This window comes from Limulus polyphemus, unplaced genomic scaffold (assembly GCF_000517525.1).
Source record: "Limulus polyphemus unplaced genomic scaffold, Limulus_polyphemus-2.1.2 Scaffold2228, whole genome shotgun sequence".
NCBI lineage: Eukaryota > Metazoa > Arthropoda > Merostomata > Xiphosura > Limulidae > Limulus > Limulus polyphemus.
The window spans coordinates 197,004-204,045 of NW_013667838.1; the positions used below are offsets into that span (position 1 = coordinate 197,004).

Below are 7,042 nucleotides of genomic sequence, written 5' to 3' on the forward strand. Positions count from 1 at the left end.
CTAGTTGTTTAATTTGTGACTGTAGTAAGTTGTACTGAGAACTGAGAACATTGTCTAGTTGTTTAATTTGTGACTGTAGTAAGTCGTAGTCACAACTGAGAACATTGTTTAGTTGTTTAATTTCTCATTACACTCATTACACGTGACTTACTAAACTGAGAACATTGTCTAGTTGTTTAATTTATTTTTATATTTCATAATATATTTATAATACCTAGGACTTAAAACAGGATAAAATACAAACATTGGAAAAGGTTACTGCATATGTAGATGAGGGTAGGGGTGTAGATTTTGTGTATATGGATTTTCAGAAAGCATTTGACAAGGTGCCACATAAAAGGCTTGTACGAAAAATTATCTCTATAGGTATGAGGGATAAGCTAGCTAATTGGATAGTAGAGTTGCTGGATAGAAAAAAGCAGAGATTTGTTATAAATGGAGTTCAGTTATACTGGATTAATGTCATAAGTGAGATACCTCAGGGCTCAGTCTTAGGACCTTTACGCTTTTTGATTTACATCAATACATGATGTCAGAAAAACACGTATGTTCAAGAAGTCCTGATACAAAATGATAAAACGAAAGCACTTGGGTTATGCTTATAGAGTTTTATCATTTTGACTTACATCAGTGATATAGATTAAGGAAAGGTCAATAAATTACTTAAGTTTACTGATGATATTAAAATATATTGTGTTGTTAGCTGTGAAGATAATGCTGGTGCTTTACAATAGGAGTTAGATCATTTAGTGAGTTGGGTAAATAAAAGGCAGATGGGTTTTATTTATAATAAATACAAGATAATGCATGTGGGTTATCATAATTTGAGTTATAAGTATGATTTGGATAGAAATAACTTTAATAGTATATTAACTTTAATACTGTCAAATGCTTTCTGAAAATCCAGACACACTAAATCTGCACGTTTACCTTCACCTACCTAAGTAATAACCTTTTCAAAGATTGTTAAAAGATTTGTAAGGCAAGATTTTCCCTTAGTGATTCCATATTGACTGTCCAATAAAATTATAAACTTTGTTAAATGACATTGCAAAGCATCTTTTAATAGACTTTTGAAAACTTTTCCAACAACTGATGTAAGACTAATAAGCCTGTAATTACTGGGTGATAATATAGTGTAACTGGTAATTATTGGCTTCAGTGCTCTGTTATCATAATGATTCCACAAAGATGTTTCGAGTAATTTAACATAAAACTGATAAAGTGATTTGAAGGCATACAGATAGGTATTTAAGCATCTTCACCATACCTTGTCAAAGGCCACATGCTGGTTTGTTTACTCGTCAAAATAAATGCGGTAAATATGGCCGCTGAACCGTGTTCAGGTCTATTAATCAAGTTTTTCTAGTAATATTAATAAAATTAATATTTTGAATGATGTGTAGTCCTGCAGACGATGCTGTTGTACTTCTTAAACTTGAAAGTTAATTATAGCAACTAAGGAAGGATATTGAACAATTTGTAGAGTAATTTGTTGTATTCATTCTAAATTAACCATTTTTATTGTAATTTTTGTTTAAGCAGAATAATAGCTCAGAAGCTAAGACACCGGCATAAAGATAACTTTTAATTTGTTTAAAAATAAAATTTATAAAACTTAAAAGTCTAAACCACGTTTATTTATATAATATTTAGTTATTGAAATGTATTGGCTACTACTACTACTAGTGTTGGTTGAATAGTATTCGACCCCAATAACAGCGTTTCAGTTCATTTAATATTATTATGTAATTAGAATAAAGCTAGAAGAGAAATATTAAAAAGTATAATATTATACATAACTGTGAGTTAGATTGACCACTTGTATTAGGCCTATCCGTAGGCTTAAATTACGTACTTCAAACCGTTTGTGTTCATTTTAGTGTAACTATTACTAGTATTAGTATTAAAAATCAGGAGAATTTTTAACTTTTTATATAAATATTGTAAGTGCTGGAAATATCCGTGTCTTGTGTAAGACGTATTGGCAAACAGATATTGAAACTAAATAGCGTAATCGATACTACAAAATAAGTTTAAAGGGAAACCAAAAAAATGGCACCGCTACTAAACTAACAAACATCAAGAGAACAGACCAACCACTAAACTAACAAACATCAAGAGAACAGACCAACCACTGAACTGACAACTGTCAAAAAAACAGACCATCCACTGAACTGACAACTGTCAAGAAAACAGGCCAACCACTGAACTGGCAAACATCAAGAGAACAGACCAGCCACTGAACTAACAAACATCAAGAGAACAGACCAACCATTGAACTAACAAATATCGAGAGAACGGACCAGCCACTGAATTGACAAATAACCGTCAACAGAACAGACCAGCTATTGAACTAACAAACATCAAGATAACTGACCAGCCACTGAGTTGACAAATGACCGTCAAGAGAACAGACCAGCTATTGAACTAACAAATATCAAGAGAACAGACCATCCACTGAACTGACAACTGTCAAGAGAACAGACCAACCACTGAACTGAGAACTGTCAAGAGAACAGGCCAACCACTGAACTGACAAACATCAAGAGAACAGACCAACCACTGAACTGACAAACATCAAGAGAACGAACCAACCACTGAACTGACAAATAATCCTCAAGAGAACAGACCAGCCACTGAACTAACAAACATCAAGAGAACAGACCAACCACTGAACTGAAATAATCGTCAAAAAAAACAGACCAACCACTGAACTAACAAATATCGAGAGAACGGACCAGCCACTGAGTTGACAAATGACCGTCAAGAGAACAGACCAGCTATTGAACTAACAAACATCAAGATAACGGACCAGCCACTGAGTTGACAAATGACCGTCAAGAGAACAGACCAGCTATTGAACTAACAAACATCAAGATAACGGACCAGCCACTGAGTTGACAAATGACCGTCAAGAGAACAGACCAGCTATTGAACTAACAAACATCAAGATAACGGACCAGCCACTGAGTTGACAAATGTCAAGAGAATGGACCAGCTATTGAACTGACAAATAATCCTCAAGAGAATGGACCAGCTATTGAACTGACAAATAATCCTCAAGAGAATGGACCAGCTATTGAACTGACAAATATCAGGAGAACAGACCAACCACTGAACTGACAAATATCAAGAGAATGGACCAACCACTGAATTAAAAGACATCAAGAGAACGGACCATCCACTGAACTGACAACTGTCAAGAGAACAGACCATCCACTGAACTGACAACTATCAGGAGAACAGACCAACCACTGAACTGACAAACATCAAGAGAAAAGAACTTTAGACAACAAAACTGGAAATATATTTGTTGATTTCTTAATTTAGAGTCTCCGTTGGTTACTGAGGTTTGTTTTTATTAAAAACGTTGGTGATATAACAGAAAATAGCTTGATTCAGAAAATATTTAAGTTTAAAATTGAATCGATATTTTTACTTTCATGATAAATTTTATGCACTTGGCTCTAGGCTAGGTGATCCCACACGACGTCTTTACTTTAGGTTTATTTTACCAACACTCACAACACTTATAAGATTTCAAGGAACACCCCCCTCACGGCCCCTTGCACCCCCGTCACTAAAATCGTAATGGGCAGAGAGTAATCGAACTATTCTATCTGGATAAATTCATTTTGGCTTTTATGACTACTCCTATTTCGAGAAATCAAGCGTGACGTGACACACACTGGCTTTTATATAGGCTAGATACTTAGAACAAAAACAGAAACAATATTTATAACTGGTAAAACATTAATTCTACAATTGTATTTCGTTTTCAAGTCTTGAAGATAGCTTTGATATACGGAAACATCTGTTAACTGAGTTCTTGCACTGATCTTAAAATATAACATTGGTAAATGGAAACATCGGCTCATGCAGATACGAAGATCTTGAAAGTCGAGTTGTTCAAAACTTGAAAATAGCGTTGATAACTAGACCAATTGCTGGCTCAGATGTTGCAAAATAAATATCTACTGAAGCTTTTCGCCAGACACTAACCATAGCAGAACCGTCTGGAACATGATCTATAGGAAATAGTACAGCTTATAAAATGAATCAGATCAACGTAGGCCGGTAAGGCAGTCACTGATTGGCATGTCCTTTAGCTAATCAGGAAATGTCACAGATCTACTGAAGGATGTGTAGATTGTATAGGAACTCTTTTTGGCGGCAAATGAGGGGTTTATGTGTTTTAATAAAGGTGGCTTCCAAAATAGGACCATTTGCAATAATTTCAAACCTGCTATCCGTGTAGTTGTCAGCACAAATCGGGTTCACTAGTAAATGCTGGCCAATCGCTGATTCACATTAAGTGTTGTTCACTTATAAATGTTGGATAAAAGTAAGAACCATGACAGAAGTCGTTCGGTTAGTTTTAAGTGTTGTTTCCTTACCAATGTTGGATAAATGTAAGAACCACGATGTAAGTCGTTCGGTTAGTTTTAAGTGTTGCTTTCTTACCAATGTTGGATAAAAGTAAAAACCATGACAGAAGTCGTTCGGTTAGTTTTAAGTGTTGTTTCCTTACCAATGTTGGATAAATGTAAGAACCACGATGTAAGTCGTTCGGTTAGTTTTAAGTATTGTTTCCTTACCAATGTTGGATAAAAGTAAGAACCATGACAGAAGTCGTTCAGTTAGTTTTAAGTGTTGTTTCCTTACCAATGTTGGATAAAAGTAAAAACCATGACAGAAGTCGTTCGGTTAGTTTTAAGTGTTGTTTTCTTACCAATGTTGGATAAAAGTAAAAACCACAATAGAAATCGTTAAGTTAGTTTTAAGTGTTGTTTCTCTACCAATGTTGGATAAAAGTAAAAACCACGACAGAAGTCGTTCGGTTAGTTTTAAGTGTTGTTCACTTACCAATTTTACATAAAAGCAAGAACTCTAGATAAGTCGTTCGGTTAGTTTTAAATATTACTTACAATTTAATGTTTTTAAGTAAAAATCTTGCAATACACTAGTATTAAAATAAACCATTCAATAGATAAACGTAAAGAATGCATATATATATCTTTATTACGTAAATACAATAAAAGAGAAATTTAATGACAACATTTTCATATTGTTCAGAGCTGTGTGTAAATCTGTGATGAAATGTAGAAGACAAGCAGAAAGATCGAACTTTCCATTTTCATCCAGCCTACTGTTCTTGATGCGCCACCTAGGAAAAAAGTTTTAGCTGTACTAAATGCATTAACTTCAAACAATATGATGTGTTTAGTACATTACAGTGTCTTTTCAGTGTTTATCCGATCCTCACAAGAAGTTTTGTTAATTTCTTATTTACTGTTGTTTCCCTAGGACCAAATATTTAATGTACACATAAACTGGAGAGTCAGTTTTCGTTCTCTACAAGGTACAAACACTTAGAATGGTCTAACTAACCGATTTTGTAACACGAAATGTTCACTACAATTATGTAATAAGTAACAACTTCCAAACAGATAAGCTATTTACTTAGAGCGAAACTAGAAATAATTCTGGCCATCAGTACAGCTAACTAAGTATACTTTTCTTTACTTATAAAGATTAGTACGTACTGTTAGGTACCATCTTTGTAAACGATCATAATATATTGTGAAGGTGCAACTCGAAGGTATATGGAATAGGTTTGTTCATACACAACAAATGTAAACTAAAGTATAGTTGATAACTATAATATAGGCCTAAAAAGCTTCTATTATCGCACATTGGGCTGTACTTATCCCACTTATTTAACTCTTAAAAGACACGTGTGTATTATTAAATCTTACCTTTGAATAGAGTGGGGTTTGATAAGTTATGTGTGTATGTGGATCTCTGTATATTTAACCGCCTGATGACTTATGTAATGACTGTAGTTAGGGGTAGAATGAATCAAGTTAATTTTTGTTCACTTGTCAAAATATCCACCCTCGTACTCGCGACAATCTTTACAAAACCATATAAGGTGTATTTATCTCTTTATCGAATACAGGCCGTACTTAATAAAGGTTAACTACCGTTACTGTTAAGCCTAAAACAAGTGAAATTTCAGTGTCTACGATTAGAATTATTTTGTATTATTCTAGAAATCCTGTATTTAAAGAAGTGATGCTGTAATAAAGATACTAATTTGACATCAAATGTTTTGCGGGTCTCTTCTCGTATTATTGTAACACTATACTATGTTGTCGCGTAGTACTAGACAATGAGGCCGTGTAAGTCGACTTCTGCTGTTCGATAACGATAATTATGTTTTCTTTTGTCAAACAACAAATACTCATGTCCATGCTGATCATATTACTGGTACTGGAAAAATAAAGCAAAAGGTTCCTTCCTGTCACATTGTCATCTTCAAGTCGCCCAACGCTAAATCTGACATTCATGTTGAACATGGCCATGATTGGTGGCCACGAGCTGGAGGTTAGAAGTACTCCTGGACACACTTATGGTACGTTCGATAGTAACTTTTTGACCTATAAAAGGATTGAAGCTCAAAAACCTAGTAAGTTGTAGAAGAGATGATGAGAAATGTGAAGAGGGGGACAAATAATCACACGTTAGTATGTACTGAAGTATACCTCTGAAGTTGTAAGATTAAACATTCCCCATGAGGAACGGCTAACCTGGATAGTTGTGTATAAAATTATATTTTGTTGTAAAAGGATTGAAGCTCAAAAACCTAGTAAGTTGTAGAAGAGGTGATGAGAAATGTGAAGAGGGGACAAATAATCACACGTTAGTATGTATTGAAGTATACCTCTGAAGTTGTAAGATTAAACATTCCCCATGAGGAACGGCTAACCTGGATAGTTGTGTATAAAATTATATTTTGTTGTAAAAGGATTGAAGCTCAAAAACCTAGTAAGTTGTAGAAGAGGTGATGAGAAATGTGAAGAGGGGGACAAATAATCACACGTTAGTATGTATTGAAGTATACCTCTGAAGTTGTAAGATTAAACATTCCCCATGAGGAACGGCTAACCTGGATAGTTGTGTATAAAATTATATTTTGTTGAAATATCAGAACGTGATATATTTCTTTGGCCACAGCCTCAAGTGGATCATGCAT

General features: G+C 34.4%; 1 long non-coding RNA gene across 1 annotated transcript in view; it reads right to left on the bottom strand.

The window, feature by feature from the left end:
• Nucleotides 1–5,000: 5,000 nt before the first annotated feature.
• Nucleotides 5,001–7,042, bottom strand: part of LOC106466337 — a 3,621-nt gene continuing 1,579 nt past the window's right edge. The window contains exon 2 of the long non-coding RNA XR_001291258.2: nucleotides 5,001–5,170. This is a non-coding gene — a long non-coding RNA (uncharacterized LOC106466337). The remainder of the gene's footprint in view (nucleotides 5,171–7,042) is intronic.